The sequence below is a fragment of the Lynx canadensis genome, chromosome X (assembly GCF_007474595.2).
Source record: "Lynx canadensis isolate LIC74 chromosome X, mLynCan4.pri.v2, whole genome shotgun sequence".
Classification (NCBI taxonomy): domain Eukaryota; kingdom Metazoa; phylum Chordata; class Mammalia; order Carnivora; family Felidae; genus Lynx; species Lynx canadensis.
Window position 1 is genome coordinate 103,904,658 of NC_044321.2, and position 23,934 is coordinate 103,928,591.

A 23,934-nucleotide genomic window follows, 5' to 3' on the forward strand; every position below is an offset into this window, starting at 1 on the left:
CCCTAGCATTTTAGATAAATTGGCCTCATCTCCTGCCCACCTATCTTCTAATTCACTTATAATTTCTACTCTCCATGCTTTCCACTACTGTTTCTTATTAACTTTAGTATCCTTTTTCTCTCCATCACCTCAGAGTCCTCTCATTTGTCTCAAACTTTCTATACTCATTTAGAATTTCTACCTTTATTCAATTGCTGACACTCCAGTTAACCTTTCACAAAAACACCAGCATCCATGGATTGTAAGAACAAATATTGTTAAAACATCAATACTACCCAAAGCAATCTACACATTCAATGTAATCCCTATAAAAAAGAGCACCACCATTCTTCACAGACTGGAACAATCTTAAAATTTGTATGGAACCACAAAAGACCCTGAATAGCCAAAGTAATGGTGAAAAAGAAAACCAAAGTGGGAGGCATCACAATCCCAGACTTTAGACTCTACTACAAAGTTGTAATCATCAAGACAGTATTGTATTGGCACAAAAACAGACATATAGACCAACGGAATAGAATAGAGAATGCAGAAATGGACCCACAAATGTATGGCCAACTAATCTTCGACAAAGCAGGAAAGAGTATCCAGTGGGAAAAAGACAGTCTCTTTACCAAATGGTGCTGGGAGAACTGAACAGCAACACGCAGAAGAATGAAACTGGACCACTTTCCTTCAGCATACACAAAAATACATTTGAAATGGGGCACCTGGGTGGCTCAGGCAGTTAAGTGTCCAACTTTGGCTCAGGTCATGATCTCCTGGTCTGGGGGTTTGAGCCCCGCATCAGGCTCTGAGCTAAAGTTCAGAGCCTGGAGTCGGCTTCAGATTCTGTGTTTCCCTCTGTCTCTTCCCCTCCCCAGCTCATGCTCTGTCTCTCTGTCTCAAAAATAAACATTAAAATAATAATAATAATAATAAATTCAAAATGGATGAAAGACCTAAATGTGAGACAGGAAACCATCAAAATCCTACAGGAGAGGGGCGCCTGGGTGGCTCAGTCGGTTAAGCGTCCGACTTCGGCTCAGGTCACGATCTCACAGTTCGTGAGTTCGAGCCCCGCGTCGGGCTCTGTGCTGACAGCTCAGAGCCTGAAGCCTGTTTCAGATTCTGTGTCTCCCTCTCTCTGACCCTCCCCCGTTCATGTTCTGTCTCTCTCTGTCTCAAAAATAAATAAACGTTAAAAAAAATAAAAAAAAAATCCTACAGGAGAAAACAGGCAGCAACCTCTTTCACCTCAACCAGAGCAACTTCTTATTTGACATGTCTCCAGAGGCAAGGGAAATTAAAGCAAAAACGAACTATTGGGACCTATCAAGATAAAAAGCTTCTGCATAGCAAAGGGAACAGTCAACAAAACTAAAAGATGGAGCTAAAATTCCTGATGGAATGAGGGAAGATATTTGCAAATGACATATCAGATAAAGGGTTAGTATCCAAAATCTATAAAGAACTTAACCAAACTTAACACCCAAAAAACAAATAACCCAGTGAAGAAATGGGCAAAAGACATGAATAGATTCTTCTCCAAAGAAGACATCCAGATGACAAACAGACACATGAAAAGATGCTCAACATCACTCATCATCAGGGAAACACAAATCAAAACCACAATGAGATACCACCACATACCAGTCAGAATGACTAAAATTAACAACTCAGGAAACAAAAGATGTTGCCAAGGATGTGGAGAAAGGGGAACCTTCTTGCACTGTTGGTAGGAATGCAAACTGGTGCAGCCACTCTGGAAAATGGTGTGGATGTTCCTCAAAAAATTAAAAATAGAACTACCCTACAACCCAGTAATTATACTACTAGGAATTTATCCAAGGGACAGAAAAATGCTGATTTGAAGGGGCACATGCACCCCAATCTTTATAGCAGTGTTATCAACAATAGCCAAATTATGGAAACAGCCTAAATGTCCATTAACTGATGGAACCACAAAAGACCCCAAATAGCCAAAGTAATGTTGAAAAAGAAAAACAAAGCGGGGGGGGGGGGGAATCACAATCCCAGACTTTAGCCTCGATTACAAAACTGTAATCATCAAGACAGTATCGTATTGGCACAAAAACAGATACATAGACCAGTGGAATAGAATGAAGAACCCAGAATTGGACCCACAAATGTATGGCCAACTAATCTTTGACAAAGCAGGAAAGAGTATCCAATGGAATAAAGACAGTCTCTTTAGCAAATGGTGCTGGGAGAACTGGACAGCAACATGCAGAAGAATGAAACTAGACCACTTTCTTACACCATACACAAAATAAACTCAAAATGGATGAAACACCTAAATGGGAGACAGGAAACTATCAAAACCCTAGAGGAGAAAACAGGCAATAACCTCTTTGACCTCAGCCGCAGCAATTTCTTGCTGGACATGTCTCCAAAGGCAAGGGAATTAAAAGCAAAAATGAACTGTTGAGACCTCAATAAGATAAAAAGCATCTACACTGCAAAGAAAACAACCAACAAATCTAAAAGGCAACCATCAGAATGGGAAAAGATATTTGCAAATGACATATCGGATAAAGGGCTAGTATCCAAAATCTATAAAGAACTTAGCAAACTCAACACCTGAAAAACAAATAATCCCATGAAGAAGTGGGCAGAAGACATGAATAGACACTTTTCCAAAGAAGACATCCAGATTGCCAACAGACACCTGAAAAGATGCTCAACATCGCTCATCATCAGAGATATACAAATCAAAACCACACTGAGATATCACCTGAAATGGGCCAGAGTGACTAAAATGAACAACTCAGGAAACAACAGATGATGGTGAGGATGTGGAGAAAAGGGAACCCTCTTGCACTGTTGGTAGGAATGCAAACTGGTGCAGCTGCTCCAGAAAAAAGTACGGAGGTTCCTCAAAAAATTAAAAATAGAACTACCCTATGACACAGCAATAACACTACTAGGAATGTATCCAAAGGATACAGGAGTGCTGATTCATTGGGGCACTTGTACCCCAATGTTTATAGCAACACTTTCAACAATAACCAAATTATGGAAAGAGCCTGAATATCCATCAACTGATGAATGGATAAAGAAGATGTGGTTTATATATACAATGGAATACTACTTGGCAATGAGAAAGAATGAAATCCTGCCATTTGCAGCAACGTGGATGGAACTGAAAGGTATTATGCTGAGTGAAGTAAGTCAGCCAGAGAAAGATAGATATCATATATTTTCACTCATATGTGGAACTTGAGAAACTTAACAGAAGACCATGGGGGAAGGAAAAGGGGAAAAAATAGTTACAAATAGAGAGGGAGGGAGGCAAACCATAAGAGACTCTTAAATAAAGAGAACAAACTGAGGATTGATGGGGGGCGGGGGGCGAGGGAAAGGGAAAATGGGTGATGGGCATTGAGGAAGGCACCTGTTGGGATGAGCACTGGGTGTTGTATGTAAGCGATGAATCATGGGAATCTACTCCCACAACCAAGAGCACACTGTATACACTCTATGTTAGCCAATTTGACAGTAAATTAGATTAAAAAATAATAAAATAAAAAAAGATGTGGTATACACACACACACACACACACACACACACACACACACACACACAATGGAATACTACTCAGCAATGAAAAAGAATAAAATCTTGCTATTTGCAACAACATGAATGGAACTGGAGGGTATTATGCTAAGCGAAATAAGTCAGTTAGAGAAAGACAGATATATGATTTCACTCATATGTAGAATTTGAGAAACTTAACAGATGAACATAGGGGAAGGGAAGGAAAAATAATATAAAAACAGAGAGAGAGGCAAACCATAAGAGACTCTTAAATACAGAGAACAAACTGCAGATTGATGGGGTGGTGGGTTAAATGGGTGATGGGCATTAAGGAGGGCATTTTTTGGGAGGAGCACTGGGTGTCATATGTAAGAAATGAATCATTGGGATCTACTCCTGAAGCCAAGACTACACTGTATATTCACTAACTTAAGAATAAAAAACTAAAATAAAAATATTCCAACATCCCATCCTCAAAGTTTCAAATCTAGACACCCCGTTGCCTCCAACTCAGCATGTCAAAGTGAGCATGTCATCCCCCTCTCATCTCAACCTCCTACTTTTTATCTCCCAAGTTAAAAACTGGATTCTTTACTGACTATTCCTTCTACTTCATACCCTAGATCCACTGAATCCATAAGTGTACTGTTTCACATATCTTTTCCTCACCTCCTCATCAATTGCTGTTTTAGGAATATTGCCCTAGGCCATGTGAATAACATGTATACATGTCACCTGGAAAGGTTGTTAAAATGCAGATACTGAACCAGGAGGTATTGTAGCCACCCTACAAGATGGCCTCTAATGATCCCCATCTCCCACTATTTACTTCCTGTTTTATCTCCTCCTATATTGTATCAGGGTTGGTCTGCATGACCAAGAAAATAGGACAGAAATAATGGTATATCATGTCACAGATTAGCTTATAGAAGACAATATGGCTTTTGTCTTAGTTGACAATATGGCTTTTGTCTTAATTGCTCTGTCTCTCTCTTTCTCTCTCTCTTAGATCACTCACTCTGTGGGAAGCCAGCTACCCATGCTGCAAAGTCACTCAAGCAGCCTATGGAGAGGCCAACATAGTGATAAATTGAAATTTCCATCCAGCAGGTAGTGAAAATTGAAGGCTCTTGCCTACAGCCATGTGAGTGAGCTTGGAAGTAGATTCTTCAGCCCCAGTCATGCCTTCAGATGACTACAGCTGCAGCCAAATCTTGACTACAACCTCATAAAAGACGACCCTGAGCCAGAACCACCCAGCTAGGCACTCCGAGATTCTTGATCACAAAAATGTGAGATAAATGCTTGCTGTTTTAAACTGCCAAGTTTTGAGGTGATGTGTTACACAGCAGGAAATAACGTATACAGTAGGTCTGGGGTATGGCCTGAAAAATTCTGCATTTTTAACAAGCTCCCAGGGGACACTAAAGATGATGCTGCTGGAACTTGATTTAGTAGTAGGCCCTATACCATTGTAACAGCTTCTCACCAACCTCAATGATCTCTCTGCTACAATCCCATTATATCCCTGTTTCCCAACATACAATGGCTCTTTATTACCTACCATGTAATCTCAGTCTATTATCAAAAAGACAAGAGACAACAAGTGTTGGCAAGGATGTGGAGAAAAGGGAACCCTTGTACACTGTTGATCGGCATGTAAAATTGTAGAGCCACTATGGAAAACAGTATAAAAAAAGTTCCTCAAAAAAATTAAAAATAGAACTACCATATGATGCAGCAACCCTGCTCCTGGGTGTATATCCAAAGGAATTGAAATCAATATCTTGAAGAGATATCTGCAACCCCAGCTTTATTGCAACATTATTCACAATAACTAACACATGGAAGCAACTTAAGTGTCTTTCATCAGATAAATGGATAAAGACAATGTGATACACACACACAGGAATATTTTTCAGCCATAAAAAGAAAGAAACCTGCTACTTGCAACAACATGGATGCACTAGGAGTGTATAATGCTAAATGAAATAAGCCAAACAAAGAAAGACAAACACTATGGTATCACTTATATATGGCATCTGAAAAAAAAAAAAAAAAAAAAACCTCAGGGTGCCTGCATGGCCCAGTCGGTTAAGTGTCTGACTTCCATTCAAGTCATGATCTCCTGGTCCATGAGTTCAAGCCCCACGTCGGGCTCTTTGCTGACAGCTTGGAGCCTGGAGCCTGCTTCAGATTCTGTGTCTCCCTCTCTCTCTGTGCCTCCCCTGATTGCATGCTCTCTCTCAAAAATAAACATTAAAAAATTAAAAAAACAAAAAATTACTCACTTCATAGAAACAAAATAGAATGGTGGTTTCCAGGGGCTGGAGGGAGGGGGAAATGGGAGTGGTATAGGTCAAAGGGCCTAATTTTCAGTTATAAGAAGGACATGTTCTGAGGATTTAATATAGAGCATGGTGACTATTTTTAATTATACGGTCTTGTATACTTGAAAGTTAAGGAGAGTAGATCTTACACATTCTTACCACACACATACACACACACACACACAAAGGGTTAACTATGTGAGGTGATGAATGTGTTAATTATTTTGTTCTTGGCAATCACTCTGTAATGTGTATGTATATTAAATCATCACATTGTACACTTTAAATGTATATAATTGTATTTGTCAATTATTCCTCAATACAGCTACAAAAAAGTCCTCATCCTGGTCTTTCAATCCCTTAGAAGTTGGCCATATTTATGCTTTATAGTCATATTTCCCACTGCTCTCTACGAGGCACTTTCTGCTCCTGTTAACCTGATCTCATTATCTCCTGTACAGATCACATTTATTCCTGCTACCAAGCTTTCTATTAGCAGTTATCCCTCTTTATTCCTTACCACCACTGATATATGTATAACTGGGATGACTTCCATCCCTGTCTGCTATCTGAACTCAACCCTCAAGACCTAGCTTAGGTCCCATTTCCCCCACGAAACTTTTCCCACTTCATTTTCATTTAATAGTTTTATGAACTATTATTTATAATATTATTTAACTATGAAATAAATAACCTCAACTTCTAAGATAGATTTTAAGCAACTTGAGGCCAAGAATAGTATCTCATAAGTCTTAGCAGCTCCAGGGCACCTTGCATAGAACTGGACACATAAAAAGTAGGTGTCAATTGACTGAGTCTGCTTGTCACATTCAGTGTGGCTGCATGCCTACAAGCACAGCCAAAATTTACTCCTGGGTTTTATAGCGATAGAGAGAATCCCTGCAAAATCCACTCCCCTTCTCCCTACCCCTTTCGTCTATACCAAATTATTATCTCATTTATTCATTCCACATCACTGGCAGGTAAGAAGGTAGCATATTGAGAGAACAACTTTTATTATGGGCAGCAGTGAAAAGGGGAAATAATGTCACAGTTAATCCAAAAGCTATTTAATTTTGGATTTAAAATCCCTTCTATGATCAGGAAGGCAGATGTGCTGTGAACTCATTAGGATTTCCCTGAACAGTGTTGAAATCATCCACAAGAACACAATGAGGAGGGAGCCAGGGGAGATAGACATGAGAAGGCAGTGGCTAATGAAGGAAAACTATCTGAGAAAAATAAATATTCCATAGATAACCCACAACAAAGATAAAAAAAAAACAAATAACACAGAGGTGGAGATAGAGGGAAGGAGGGTGGGAAAGTGGGAGGGGATAAAGGAAGGAGAGAGAGAAAGAGGGAAAGAGATGGCCCTAAGGACTTGCATACTCCACACATCAGACTATAAAGACCATTTTACAAAAGGATAACAGTCGCTATTTTTTGAGGGTTTACTATCAGCAACTGTGCTAAGCTCTTTACACAAATCACTCTAGATCTAGCCCTTATCTCCTCATTTTGGGAGATCTAGCATGGAAAGATCTATAGCAGATTCAGGAAATTTAGAAATCAGGAAAAAGTTAGTATTCAGTGCCCATCCACACCCAGATACCTGATAATCTCCTGCCCCATAACTTCACTATGGCTACCCAGGGGACCTCATCAGGCTGGGAATAAATCTCAGCCTTATTCTTCTAAAAAAGCCTATTAATCTATATTTCAGGCCCTCAGTTGCACAGCCTGAGTGGTGGCAATGAATGTCATGAAATAATCACATCCTGTTACCAGGTAACTAATGGGTTACCCCTCCCAGGTAATATAAAGCACTAGCTCCATTTAAACAGAAAACCCTAAAGAGGAAACCTATTGACAGGAATTTGGGCACCTTGGCAGGCCCTCAGGGAAGAAGCTTTGGAGCCAAAAGACCTTTTTATTCCTCTCCTATCATCCCTATTCTTCCTTCTGGGTTTGATGTGTGCCTTAAACATACCACAGTTTGCACTTTTCTTAGTTAACAACCAGCAGTAGAACAAAACGTGGCTTCTTTAAAAAAAATTCTAATGAAGCTTCCAATTCTCAATTAAAAGAAACATCTTTCTATCCATCTTTTATCCCTGCCAAGTATTTGTGTTTTGAAGCTGGAAGTTTCATTATCTGAAATTTTCAGGCAATTACTGGGTCTAGTAACTCCCAAGATGTGAACATTTTTTCCAGCAGTCGAAAGTGAAAAGTGGTTTTGAGTAAGACTGTGTGTGCTTTAAGGGGAGCATCTGCTTAGAAAAGAAAGGCATGATAAAGGCAGGTGGGGGAAGGGACAATAGGAACCATATTGGGCCGTTTATTTGTCTTATTTGACATTGGCAGCTCCAGAAGTATTAATGAGCAGCCCTCCATGTCCCAGGGGAAGCTTTTGGATTTACAGCTTTAAACAACTACTCATCCTCATTTTGGCACAAAGTCAAACCAAAATTTGTCATAGTTTATAATGTTTGTTAACGAAGAACATCAAAAATTAATGCTCATTAGGGTGCTCATTAATATGCACAGTGCTCGCCAGTTTGACTTAATTAAGTGAAGCACCACTTCACAATAGTATTGTGGCCCAGCAGAGAGAGGAGACTGTTCAGGTCTGAAGGATGTCCCATTGGGACAGTATGAGAAGCATTGCAGGGCAGGACACCTGCCAGCCGCTTCCATAAACTCTTCCTGTTAGAAAACAGGAAGCTCTTAGAGAGCAAGTGGCAGTGGTTCCTGCTGGGATGTCTTATTCCAGACTCCAGTTTCCCTGTTCTACATTATTTGGTGAAATTAATTGAATTGGGGTCAGTGGTACAATCAGATCTTGGCCAAGAAAAAGACCCCTAAAGAGAAAAGTAAGCTCAAGAGCTTAAACTCAAGACAAAAGATTGAGGTGGACGAGATGGAGAATAAGAGAAGATGATGACAAAAAAATACAGAGCAAATTAAAAAAAAAAAAAAAGGAAGGGGTATGGAAGAAACAAGAGTAAGACAGATATCCAGATGCTGTCATATTCCAAAGCAGAGGACACATAAGTGGGGCATTACTATTTGCATGAGGATTTATTACTCTTTTTCTTTGTCAGTTTAAGATTTTTGACTGTTCTTAAATGTTGGGGGTATGTCAAAATCATTAATTCCAGTGGGCCACTGAAGATTTTTAAAAAAACTAATACTTGGGGCACCTGGGTGGCTCAGTCGGTTAAGTGTCAGACTTTGGCTAAAGTCATAATCTCATGGTTCGTGGGTTCCAGCTACATGTCAGGCTATGTGCTGACAGCTGGAAGCCTGGAGCCTGCTTCCGATTCTGTGTCTGCCTCTCTCTCTGCCCCTCCCCACTCATTCTCTCCCTCTCTCTCTCTCTCAAAAATAAATAAAAACATTAAAATTTTTTTTTACTTTTTTTAATATTTATTTATTTTTCAGAGAGAAAAACAGAGTGCAAACAGGGGAAGGGCAGAGAGAGGGAGATACAGAATCTGAAGCAGGCTCCAGGCTCCGAGCTGTCAGCACAGAGCCCGATGCGGGGCTCAAACCCATGAACTATGAGATCATGACCTGAGCCAAAGTCAGACGCTTAATCAACTGAGCCACCCAGGCGCCCCCCAAAAACTTTTTTTTTAATTTAAAAAAAACTAATACTTGAGCTCTGGAACTTGCATCCAGGGCTTTTTAAGGGAATCTTGAACTTAAAACAAAAGAGCAATGGAGAAAATGAAAGTGAGACAGGGAAATTTGAATCCCAACTACGCTACTTAGTGTGTAAATGAGTGACCTTGGAGAAGCCACTTAATCTCACTAAACTTCAACTGCCTCATCTGTAAACTGTGAGGGTGAGTTGTATGAAATTGCTATTTCATTTTTGTAGGTCCAGATGTTCAAATATTGACAATTTCATACAGTTAAACAATAGTGTATTTTAAAACAACTTTTAAACTGTAAAATGCCAAAGATCATTTATGATCAGTCATAATTTTTGCTACTTCAAAAAATATATGCATATGTGCTATATTATGATCTACTAATAAGAGGAGGTAAATCAGATCAAAGCTCTTTCTCAAATTTTGCCAAAGGCCTTCCTGACTCAAGATTTAAGGTTAGCTCAGGTCTATCACTGTGAAGCAATTTTATTGACACTGTTTAAGATCATTTTTAAATTCCTGCCTTGCTGCAATAGATATTTAACAAGAGTGATCAAAGTAATTTCCAAGTGGTTCCCTAAGTGTGTGTGAAAGTGCGCACATATACACACACACGCACGCATGCACACACACACACACACACACACACACCCTTCAGCAATCCTTCTCCTCAAATTGACCCAAAGCCTTATCGGAAAAAGAAAATAGTACAGAGTTGTACAAGAAAAATATCCATAGTGGCATCACTCCAAAGTATCCATTATATCAAGTCCAAGTATTACCTAGGAGAGAAGGCAGGCCAGGAAAGTACAGAATTTTAGTAAAGATTATGCAAGTTCTAGAAACCAGAGCAGGCAATGGGTCTGGGCCAAGCAGACTAAACAAGGTAGAGTCATAACAAAAGGGAACAGGGAAGGTGAGAGTAAGTAGTGGGCCAGAAACCTGATACACAACCAATAACCAAGAGGTCACAGACCCTTAAAGACAGAATAAGACAGAAACTAGAAGCTTGGTAAGAGGTACAAACATGAAGACAAGTGACCAAATGTCCAGGAACTATGAGATATAGTATAGGACAAAGTACAGTTCAAACAAAATAAAAACACCAGTTTGGGGGAGGACCTAATTCAATGGGGCAAAACATTACCTTGTCTCTCATCTCAGAAAATCGTTATGCATCTTGTGAAGGCAAGGACTCAGTCTGGTATTGCCAGACTGGGGCTTACAGAAATATTTAGAATACATGGCTAGAGTGAAGAAAGAGGGGGTTAAACAAAAGACCATTTGTGATCAAGGATGGGGAGTTATCAATAGGAAAGAGGGCTCTATCTGCAGCAGAAGGAAAGCAGCTAGCATTAGGGGATGTACACAGAAAACCTGCACATACATTCATGCCTCTGCCAATGAAGCTGTGAAGACTGGGAATCTATCTGAGGAGCAGAATATGATATTGTATTGGAATAATTTATCATTCAACCCAGATAAGAGACAAATGGCTTATTGTACTGGGCACACATCTCTAATAGAGATAATGCTGCCTCCTTTGATAGGTGCATTGTATTGTGTCTGTCCAGCAGGCAATCTGGGCACTTTTTCTTCCTAAATCTGAGCTTCATTCTCAAACAAACTGACAGTGAGGAATTTCAGTAATGACTTGACACCCTGCTTTAGCCCTTTCCAGCTCTGAATATATTTCCCCTTTGGGCTTTCTGTGCAGAGATATATTAGTCTGGATTTACATTTTTTGGATTTTGTTGTTTCTTCCGTCATTGTTGTACTTCAAAATGTAGCATTCTCCAAACTTGGGATTTTGTTCACTGCATTGTCTTCCAGCTCATTAATGTAAATAATAAAGAGCCTGGTTTCTGATGCTGTTACCTTTCAGAGCCGTATTAATAATTCATTTCCAGCTTGACAAAGTCCTTTCGGCAGCTGCTTTGTTCAAGTCTTTGCTCCTTACAGTGGCGATAGGTCAATTATCTTATGGTGAAATTGAACTGGAGGGCCTGAGGAGGGCATTTGTATTCCCCCCATGTGATCATTGGGGATTAATGGTGTAGGGGGAAATGCACCGAGTCCACTTCTAAGGCTCCCTCTGGAGACTTAGCCTCTTGTTCCCGTGTTCTTTCCAAATCTGTTCTTTTTAGCATTAATTATGAGGACAACGAGCTTGGTGCCGAAGTGTAGGAGCTGAATCCCTGCTTACACACAGGGAATGAAAAGTCTGTTTGTCAGTCAAGGTAGCTTTTTTCTCTGTAAGAGCTGAGAGTGTAATGGCATAGCGAAGTCAGTTCAGAGTGCCTAAAGCATATAGTAGCTTATTTAGCACCCTATGCATAGTAGGTGTTTGGATTTCTCATGACTGCTGGACTTAATTGTGGTATCTAGCTTGGGAAAATGTTCCAGTGACAAGGACTGGTGGAGTAATGCCAAAATCATCACCACCCCCTTTTCTATCAGATACTTCTTTGGAATATTTAGTGAGACATAGAAGTCCAATACAAGAAAGTGTGGTTTCGAAGAGCCACAAACAGGGATTTTAGAGACTAAAAGCAATGGGCTATGTGATCCCAGGTGAAAACATTTCTGGACAGAGTGGCCCTTTGCCACATGGTACCAATAGAGGAAGCAGTCAGTCACCTATAAAATACAGTGTGTGGAGGAAGCATGATGAGGAAAAGCTAATGGGAGCTCTGAATGATCAGCGAGCAGCATCTAGTACAAAATCATCCACAGGGAAGCCAGGCAAGAGGAAGAAATCCTGCTGTGTCGGCTTCCACAGAGCTGTCCTGGGAAAGCAAGGTGCACCCACTCTGAATATAGAATTGGAAACCAGTTCTAAGATGGCCACCCATGGATTCCTAGTCAGCCCCAAACATTCTTTGTTCCCTGGGTGAATGGGAGTCCATCTGTTTATCAGCCTGTACCACCTCTGAGTATACTAAACAAATCAAAATAAATTAAAATAAAGACAAGAGGTGAGACTGAAAATGTTAATCACTGGAATCAAATTAATACAAACTAGGAGAAAGAAGTGAGAGCAGTATTTCTTGAATGTTGCATGTTTAGGGAGCACAGATACTGGGGGATCTAGCCCTTTAACAAGACCCTTATCCTGATACCCTCATCCCCGCAACAGTTTCATTAGACCCATTTATGCCCTTTCCTTTCAAAGCATTCAGAGCCCTGTTCTCTACTAGGTAGAAGGGATGATATTATGATTAGGTAAAAAATATCTGCTAGAATGGGTTACACATCTCCAAAATAAATGTAATATCCTATGCTCTGAGAGACAGAATAGTATAAGGGTTAAGAGAAGACTCTGAAATAAAAAGGAATAAGTATGTTAATATCTATAAGGCCCTTAAATAGGGCCTAGCATATAGTAAATGCAACACAAGTATTTATTAAATAAACTACATTTATTAAAATTGCTTTAGAAAGTATATATATATAACTATATTTATTAAAATTGCTTTAGAAAGTATATATATATATATAATTAAAATTGCTTTAGAAAGTATATATATATATATACTTTCTAAAGCAATTTTAGATATACTAAAGCAATTTATATATATACTTTATATATGAAGTATATATATATATACTTTCTAAAGCAATTTTAATAAATGTAGTTTATTATATATATATAGTTTATTTTTATATATGTAGTTTATTATGTAATAATACGTAATGTTTTATTTATTTTTGAGAAAGAGAGAGACACAGAGCTCAAGTGGGGAAAGGGCAGAGAGAGAGGGAGATACAGAATCCGCAGCAAGCTACAGGCTGCAGGCTCCAGGCTAAGAGCTATCAGCTGTCAGCACAAAACCTGACAAGCCTGATGCAGGGTTCTAACTCACAAACCATGAGATCATGACCTGAACCAAAGTCAGACACTTCAACTGAGCCACCCAGGCACCCCTGCTTAAGAAAGTTCTTAAAAGGTAATCTTTAATAATAGGATGTAAGGCACTGCAAGAAAAGGATATTTTGGAGCACTCCTCACATCACATTACATGGATAACCATCTACCGATAACAGAGCACTAACACCCTTAGAAATCTATTCATCCAGGATGGATTGACTGCCCATGACTCTCTACCTTCAATTATTCTTTTGCCATCCAGTGAAAATATACAGGACACAAGCTAAAAAGCAAAAGCTATGGTTTCTATGCCTTTGTATCTCCAGACCTTTGCCTCCTGTCTGCCTTTGCAAAGTGCTTTCAGCTAAATACAAATCAGATTCAGCTCCATTAACAACTCTGCAGACAAAAGCTGAGGCTCACTGCTTGACAACCTCCACCCTTCCATTCACCTCCCTGTTTCCTGCTGAATCAACTCATGCTCCAGCCCAGGTGGTTAAGGATGTGTGGGTAGGTCACCAGCGTGGGTCAATCTCTCACAGTCTGTAGGGTTATGGAGGAGGGGAGGATGAAAATGAACTAGAGGTCAGTCATGTTTGTATAAAGTGGCCAAACAGGAAACAGAACCCAATACCTATATGAAAAGATTTGCCTCATACATAATAAGGCTCCCAGTAGGCAGCCTGACACCAACTGGATAGTTAAGAGAAAGTTTTTGCTTCACTGTGACCTGAGCAAAGATCAAGAATGATGAAATTGATGGGCTTTTAATTCTTCTGGTGTGGTACTAAGTTGAAAAATCTTACAAGAAGCAGGAACCTGCTGGAGCATACTGAGAACGAGGGCTTTGGAAGGATTTTGTTCCCACTCCTTGAAAAAGACAGATTACTGGCAGAAATAGGAACAAGATTAGATTATTCACATTTTGAAGACCCTCACTTGGCAAGCATTTTGAATAGATATTAGAATCAAGTCTAACCTGAAACAAAACTGAGACATCATTTTTATCTTTAATTTGTTTCCTTCCCTTTGTTTCTCCTCTTCCCAGTACCCTCATATTGAGCCCTGGCTTTCTGAGAGTCCTGTCCCCCAAAATTTGTCACCTCAAAGAAACCTGACCTTTGTGGCTCAGTCAGTGGAGCATGTGACTCTTGATCTTGGGGTCGTGAGTTTGAGCCCCACATTAGGCATAGAACTTAATTAAAAAAGAAAGAGAAAAAGAAAGAGGCCTGACCTTTCCCATCACTGACCCATATATTGGCAATATATTCCCCTGATTCCTCCTATTTCACTCCCCTAATCTAGCCTATATCCTATTCTTTTGTAATCTGCTTCCTAAAGTATTAGCAATTTAATGAACAAAACTGTGTCAAAGTATCAGAGGCTAAAAATGTATCAGTGTGTTATCCTTATTTGGTATGGCAGAGACAGCTGTCCTTCAAAATCTATTCTTTCATTTTTTCCCCTGGTAACATGGCTAGACAACATTCCCAACCTCCCTTACAATTAGTTGTGGCCATGTGATTGAATTCTGACCAATGACATGTGAGAATAATGTCTAGGCACCACCTCCATGCCAAAGCTCTTAAGAAAAGCATTTGACTCTCCAGGCTTACACTTCTCTTCCACCAGCTGGGTGTAGATGCCAATGAGGCCTTAGGGAATTGAGGGGCCACAAGATGGGGGAAAATCCAGATCTTTAAATGACTGTGGGGAGAAGAACCTTTTGCTGACCTGAACTCACACAAACTGCTATATGAGCAAGAAGTAAACTATTGTGTTGATATATTATATATTTATTTGGGTTTACTCATTACTACAAACTAGCCTAATCTACCCTTACAAAGATACCTGGAATATATGCATTTTTATAGATGCCTGCTATAGACACAATCCCCTATCTCAAAGAGCTGAATCTGATAATAATAAATTGCAGATATCAGAGATAGACATTTCAGGGATACAGCTTTTTGTAGTATCCATCACACCACCTACAAAGACAAATCATAGATGGATTCAGCCACAGACTGTGATGGAAAAGGAGGCTGGATGAAGCAAAGACCCATTAACTAGGATAGGTGCTGAGGAAAACTGACCAGAATGCAGAGGCTGGCCTCAGCCAGGACAGTCGAGATTTCCAGAGCAGTGTCTACAGATTCAAACAATGGTCAGAAGGAGGAGATCCAATCCTGCAACAAGAAATTCTAGAAAGTTTCCAACCCAGAAGACAAGCATAGTGTCTGTCATCATCATGACTTGTCCATATCTTGCCAGTTGATAAAGTATCAAGGAGTGGGCTGGAGCAGAGTCTAGGGAAAGAAGATTGACAGGAAGTTGGCAAGATGTAGGGTGGGGACACAGTCCTGGAAGGTAACAAGGCAGAACTACTAGATAAACTGGATAAAATGAGAGATTAAACCAAAAGTCACCTAGAAAGAGCAGTGGGGAACACTGCAATTCAGGGGCAGAATGAATGCATAAAGCTCATTCCTGGCTCAGTGTTTCAATCTCCATTAAAGAGGTCCCAGATTGCTGGAATATTTTCTGTCATTTAAAAAACTGATTTAGGAATAGGGTAGGGTGTGGTCTGGGCTGCAAGCGGGGCCCATCAAAAGAGTACCAAGGCACAAGGGAAGGCAAAGGCAAAGGAAATGTGGGGAGGAACTGACAATATAAAGACCTAAGTTTCAGATAACATCAGTGCTGGCCAACAAATCTTCATATTTGTCAGAAAGGCATGGCTAATGTCAAATCATAGGTGAACAATTAAAAATGCATAACATCATCTTCATTAAATTGGTATTATTAAAGACCAGAACATTTAAGCATGCATGACCAGTACCTCTCTTACTGGTTAGTGAGCAAATCCTCTTTGTCCTTGCAAAATTCCACATTAGCCAGATTCAAAGAATCATCTAGCAAATATTGGCCATGGCTGGAGTTAGGACTTCCTCAGTAGAAATTGCAAAAAAAAATAGGTTTTCAGTCTCATTTTGCAATAGTGATCATTTCTGACATTGGATTGTTTGTTGTACATTTACAACCTGTCTCCCTCTGAGCCCTTTCACAGCAGCTAAAGTACTCCCTCTGATGGTCTCTGGGTTTCACTCACAGGTAACAACAGGGCATTGTTCTGTTGGATTTTTCCTCACAAAGCTTCTAACAACCCCCAAAGCCAGAACCCTGACAGCACTTAGTTCCAGCTTTGATTTAGTTCTTTTGGTCCTTTTTTAGCAAAGGAAGAAAAAAAGAAACCGGTATTGGAAGTTGGATACACATAAAAATATACGATGTGCATATAACATATACATAATTTAGCAACTTCGCTCTCCCTGATTCTAAAAGACTTTGCTTACAAAACACTTTGAAAAATTCAAATCAATTTTGAAATGCTGTCTTGCCAGCCTGGAATCTGGTAATATCAATGGTGCCTTATAGAGGAAGAGGGATTGCAGTATCCGATCATTGAGAAAAGGAAGCTGGCTGCACAGTGTGATGTGGACAGCAAAAGGCCAACCCCACCATCCAAAACCCTGTAACTCCAACCGTTCACATTGGACAGGTTGGGAGAACCAGGAAAAGAACCTGTAGGCATTCTTCCTCGAACAGCCAGGTTTGTAAAATCCCTATGACGCCTGTGCTACCCTTCCCCACTGATCAGATCTTACTTGTCTTTCCTATGCCCCATGCTTTCTTTCTACTTTACCCCCACAGCCTCTGGTTACTCTCCAACACCTAAGATGAGCCCCACAGCCTTTTCTGCTCTATTCCATAACCATACTTCACTCCATCACAGAAAATCAGTAACAAGAAACACAGCCCTCTTTACTGAGCACCGCAGCAATGCTACCAAGTTAAAAAAAAAATTTCAAACACCAGTTTGCAAAATAGTGTTAGTCTGTGATGAAGTCTCACTGATTTTCTTCACAAAATTAGAAAAATAAGGTCAATGTAATGAGAGTTTGTCATAAAGCTAAACGTGTTCAATTAAAAGGATTGTCCTTTATTCTGCAATTATATCCTTCCTACTTTCATTGCAGTGGGGAAGGCTATTAAAGTGCCCTTTCATTTATGAAACTATGGTGATAGTAGTTGGTGATGGAGATTCAGCTTATTTTGGTGTTGTTATTATTATTATTGTATTACTTTGCAAAAATAAAAATAAACTACCTGGGAGAAATAACGAATAAAGACATTGACTCGTGTATCAAATTAGCTCCTTTAAACATACCAGGAATGAGATTAGAAGTAGGGTGGAAAGTAAGATGGCTCTGTGTCAGGGGGAGGAGAAGAAAGGGCCAAACAAAGGTAGACTCAGCTTCAGCTCTACAGGTGAGGCATTTTTTTGTTAACTGCATCCTGGAAGGCAGTGAAAGGACAAAGAGGTTTGTTGCAGAAAAGGACTTAGGGTATACTGAAAATAAACTCTTTTTGATTTTATATTGAATCCCAACTCCAACTGCAGCCCTCTCATTTGCCTAATTACAGTGACTCTCAAAACTGCACACTAGGATACATTGCACTGACATCATCTGGAAGTAAGACTCAAATTTTATTCTGATAGCAATTAAATTCCCAATTACCTGGAAGGCAAACACAGTTATGCAAATTACAGATGCAGGCTGACTAATATTAGAACTCAAATGGTTATCACTTTAGAAGTAGGCATTTTGCATCTCCTTTCCCTATTTAAAGGCTGCAGTGAAATTTAGTTTAACTGGACTTCGTGAGTTACAGAACCAAACTCCATTAATTTTTCTGAATATAAACTGTTAGTTTAGCTTATCTGAAAATTGATCTTCTCCCAAGCCTATCCCCTTAATCTTTTTTCCTTCTACTTCTTCATAAATGTATTATCTCATTCAGTCACTATATTATTTATCATTTATTATTATTTATTAATTCACTAACACTATCGTATAATTCAGCAATGGAATTTTTGCTGTAACGCTTTTCGGTATATTTGCATACTGAATAAAACCATATTGATTCTTAAGGATTTTTATGCTGTAGAAATGCTTGCTGCAGACAAATTTGCAAACAAATTTTTATTTGGTTTCCAAAGACATTATTTTGACATGATTTCAACTGACGCCAACAAATCAAACCAAGTTCTGCAATAAATGCCTTCTTAATGGGTTTTATGTTATTTGTTTTAGTTGACACCATTTATTATAATTTAACAGCATTTCCTTCCTAGTAAAGTCCAAAATCAATAAAAAATGGTGACATATGTTTGTATTTATTTGGAAATACAAATGCAACCAAAGGGCTCTGTCAGTGTACGATTAATAGAGTACAAGATGTTGTGGTTTAGGGGCATCTGATTGTCTGTCTTGTAATATGAATTTTGAAATAGCTTGGGATTCTTGCTCCTCGACTTTCAGGTTAGGATAGAATTTCACATTAATGATAAATCACCCTGGATATGTGGTTTTCTATTTCAATTTGCTGCAATGTAGCTTCATCCATTCACAAGGGGTAGGGGGAGTGGGACCACATGTGGGATGAGGAAAACAAGCCGGTAATAAAATATTAAGACAAAGAAATAAACACATTTGAAATGTTATTACTGAGAGAGATGCTGAAACTGATGTATCTGTCTTTTATTCCAAGTATCATGGTGCATAGGCTGGCAATGAAAAATCCCAAAGCCCAAACTTGGGCACAGAGGTTCAACAACAAGATCTTCTCACAATAAGCCTCTGGCCTTTTAGATAAATTCTTCTTCATATTGACAGTACGGAAATATGATTAAGGATTCCAAGGAGAAAAATGCCCTGCTCTGCCAACCCTTTCACAAACACATTTTCAGGATCTGCCTGTCCCCGACCCAGGTTTAGTCCCTTGGTTCTCTTCTGCAGTCCAGGTACAAATGCAATTCTATCATAGAATTATAACATCTCATGGTTAGAAGTATCTTAAAAGTCATCTAGTTTAGTGGCTCCCAAAGGCTTGTCCAGGGACTAGTGCCAAATCCTAATGAAATTTTGCAGGTCTGTGAAAAATAAGGGCAATGTGGTAGAAGGCTATAAAAAACTTTGCTTTATTCTATTTTGGGGATATGAAATGATGGTGTTTGAAATGGTAGTTGTTTTTTTCCTTAGCGTCCTCATTAGAGGGTGAACCTTCATTTCTTGTCTTAGATATCCATGGGGAGAGGGCTCCACTCAAATAATACTCCTCTTTTATCCCTCATTTACTCCTCTCATGGGAGGAGAAGTGAATTATTTGATTTAATAAGTTTGAAAGAAGGAACTGAGCATCTTCTACTTGGCCCCTTCTGAGTTTCTCACTTTCTGGAGCCATCTTGTTCATATACGTTCACATTCTGTGCCAAACAGGAAAGGTACTAACTCCTACAGAGAAGATCTATGGTTGCTCAGCTGGGACAATGACCAGGTGGGGAAGCTGAACAGGGATAACGTATTAGCATACCCACTTGGCTGCAGATCTAAAGCTACAATCTCTGTTTCTGCTTTATCAGTGCTAGCAGTGATCCTTTATCTTCCAGCTGACTCCTATACCTATATCTCAATTAAGAGCCAATAGGTAACACTTATGGAACGCTTATTATGAACAAGGCACGGTTCACATGCTTTACACTTGAGGTAGGTATTATTATCCCATTTTACAGATGAGAAAACTAAGTCACAAAAATTTAAAGGAATTTTCCAAAGGTCATTCAGCTGGTAAGTGGCACAGTCTATATTCAGACTCAGGCAGCCTGGCTCCAATTTCCAGTGGGTTTCACTCAAGAAGAGAATAAAAGTATTATCCATTGCTAAAATATGTTATCCCAAAAACCTCATAAGGCCTCACTTGGTTAAAAAAATTAAAAGTTGGAGATCTATATTGATTGGTACTTTCAATTTTTTTCGAATCTTTATTAACTAGTCATACAGATCCAATACTCTACCAACAACTAACCTGATCCTAACATTCATACACTTCAGGAATCCTCTTGTCCTCTTCCTGCCCTACATCTATGTACTTGAAGACCAACAAAAGTAGGAAACACTATCAAGGCTTCCCTTTCTTGTTAGGACAGCTTCCAGTTGATATTGAACTGAAATCTGCTCTTAGATTTGTCATAAGTAGCCACACAGAACAAATGTAATGCCTTGGGAATGAAGGAGCCCTCCCTAAACATTTCTTCACTCCTTTTTTTTTTACTGTATGTTGTATTTTTTTAAATATAACTTATTGTCTTCCAAATTGACTTCCATACAACACCCAGTGCTCATCCCAGCAAGTGCCCTCCTCAATGCCCATCATCCACTTTCCCCTGTCCCCCAACCCCCATCAACCCTAAGTTTGTTCTCAGTCCTTAACAGTCTCTTATGGTTTGCCTCCCTCCCTCTCTGTAACTTTTCCCCCCTTCCCCCTGACCCCATGGTCTTCCTGTTAAGTTTCTCAATATCCACATATCAGTGAAAACATATGGTACCTGCCTTTCTCTGCCTGACTTATTTCACTTAGCATAATACCCTCCAGTTCCATCCACATTGCTGCAAATGGCATGATTTCATTCTTTCTCTTTGCTAAGTAGTATTCCATTGTATATATAAACCACATCTTCTTTATCCATTCTTCAGTTGATGGACATTCAGGCTTTTGCCACAATTTGGCTATTGTTGAAAGTGCTGCTATAAACATTGGGGTACATGTGCCCCTATGCATCAGCACTCCTGTATCCCTTGGGTACATTCCTAACAGTGTTATTGCTGTGTCATAGGCAGTTCTATTTTTAATTTTTGAGGAACCTCTACACTGTTTTCCAGAGTGGCTGCCCAGTTTGCATTTCACTCCAAATTCAGTATCCTGGGTTCCCTATGTCGTGGCTTGGAATCCCTTCATCACACTGGTAATCCTCTTTATTTTTTTTAAGTTTATTTATTTATTTTGAGAGAGAGAGAGAGAGAGAGGAAGAGAAAGTAGAGGGGAGAGGGCAACAAGAGAGGGAGAGAGAGAATCTCAAGCAGGCTCCCCACTGTCAACTCAGAGTCCCACAAAAGGGCTCAGTCTCAGGAATGGTGAGATCATGACCTGAGCCAAAATCAAGAGTCAGAAGCTTAACTGACTAAGCCACCCAGGAGCCCCTGGTAATCCTCTTCTGAAAGGGCACCAGTCTGATCATATCTCTTTATTTTAAAAAAAAAAATTAACATTTATTTATTTCTGAGAGAGTGCAAGCTGGGGAGGAGCAGAGAAAGACACACACAGAATCAGAAGCAGGCTTCAGGCTCTGAGCTGTCAGCACAGAGATCAAAGCGGGGCTCAAACTCATGAACCATGAGATCATGGCCTGAGCCGAAGTCAGACGGTCAACCGACTGAGCCACCCAGGTGCCCACACACAATCAGGGCTGGATGGGCCCTTACATGCCCCGCGTTCCATAATTTGTCTACTCAGTTCCCTTTTGGAGAACTGTAGTTTACGCCCGAAAAATTTGCAGTCCCTGTCATATTGAAACACACTCCAAGGAAGTACCTGAAGAGGCCAGCCCTTGGTTAGCAGAGATTGCTAATGACAGTCACTTTGGCTCTGGATGTGTGGGTTTCCAGAACCACATGGAATTTGAGGAAGTCATATAATTTATTAATTTATTTTGAAATTTATAATTATTTTAAAAAATATTGATGTTTATTTTTGAGAGAGAGAGAGGAAGACACACAATCTGAAACAGGCTCCAGGCTCTGAGCTGTCAGCACAGAGCCCGATGCAGGGCTTGAACTCACAAACTGTGAGATTATGACCTGAGCTGAAGTCGGACACTTAACCAACTGAGTCACCCAGGCGCCCTGATCATATCTCTTTAAAGGATGATTTCTGATGTGGGGAACAAAGGCAAAATAAAAACATTAAATTTTCTTACAATTTACAGTCCATTGACCAGTCCTTAAGACAAGCAGTGTGACCTTCTAGGAATTCAACTGCCTCAATGTTAATACTTTGCTAAGGGCAAAAGGCAACCTTAGTTTAACATTATCCCAACTTCCAGGATCCTGTAAGCCTCCTTTAACATAAAACATTCCTTTGGAAACTTCCTTTATTTCTACCACCCCCCGGCAAAGGTATGTGTTAGCAATCATCCTCTAAGCATATGGCTCACTGATATATATCTAAAGGGTGTTATGACTAAGGTTTTACTAGATAGTAATAAATGACTTTTTCCTAACAATAGCTAGCCCCCTCAAGGTCCTAGAAACCTTGCTTCCAAAATTCCTTTGAGACACTATCCCTAACCCTCTCCCAAATTGAAAGTATATAATCAGTCACCCTCACAACTCCAGTGCAGCTCTTTCTGCCCAAAGGTCCTGCCCCCATGCTTTAATAAAACCATGTTTTGCACCAAAGACATCTCAAGAATTCTTTCTTTACTATTCGCTCTGAACCCCACCATTTCCACATCAGTTTCCAAAAGAAATCTAATACTCCATATGAAGTCTGGTTAATAATGATTAGCTAGTTCCATTTCTTTGCTAGTTTGGGATTTTACACTTCTATTAATATCCCCTCCTTCCCTCTTCACCCAATTTAAATGAGTGATTTTGTCTAACTAAATCATCTGGAAGCATATGGCCCAGACCATGGGATTTTCCTATTATGATAGGGAAAGATGGGATAAAATAGGCAAAAAGGGAGATGCTCAGGCTTTTAAAGGTGCCTGGGTGGGGAAAAACACATTTTAAGACATTTCTTCTGGAAATGTCTGGCTTGAGTAAACTCCTTCAGTCTTAAGGTTCCTCTTAAGAATGTAAGGGACACTACCTACTCCCCCTCAGGTTCCCCTCAGGAATTTAACAATCAAAATACCTAACTAAAATAAGTAAACCATAAAACTTATGATATATGAGGGCCAGTATGACCATAGTCTGACTCCTCACACAATGGAATCAAGCCAATCAGGAATGGACAACCCAGCACATAGAGTTATCAGGCCAATAAGGGTAGAATCTGAGAAGGAATGAGGGGGAAGGGAAGGGCCCACCCCTCCCAAGACCAAATCCTTATAAAAGAAAGTCCCTTGCCTACAGTCGTGGGCATTCACTTTCAAATGTCCCATCTCTGTGCTCCCTTCGGCAGCACATATACTAAAAATTGGGGGGATACAGAGAAGATTAGCATGGCCTCTATGCAAGGATGACACTCAAATGCCCCCTCTCTGTAAAGAGAGCTTTCATAATATTCTTACTTTCTAATCTTATATTCTAATAAACTTTTGCCTGCTGCTCCTTTTATTCTGTGCCCACGTCTTCATTCTTCGAAGCTTAAAGACAAAGAATACCGGGTACTGAGGTAAAAGAATCCTGCAACACTATCTTAACTCTTATCTTGAAATTAAATGACCGTCCAGTTTACATGTGGTAAGGTTAGAGAGGTCATTTAAACTCATATATATGTCTAATACTGTGGGACCCAAGGAATTTAACAAAAATCCCCTACCCCTGGACAAGCAGAGCAAGACTAACTCCATTTTGTGCTACACCCACCATCTCATGTATAACCCCCACATGACCTACTTATT

At 39.7% G+C, this 23,934-nt stretch overlaps 1 pseudogene; it reads left to right on the top strand.

Annotated features, from left to right (window-relative positions):
* Window positions 1-23,476: 23,476 nt before the first annotated feature.
* LOC115507947 lies at window positions 23,477-23,575 on the top strand (annotated as a pseudogene).
* Window positions 23,576-23,934: the final 359 nt, after the last annotated feature.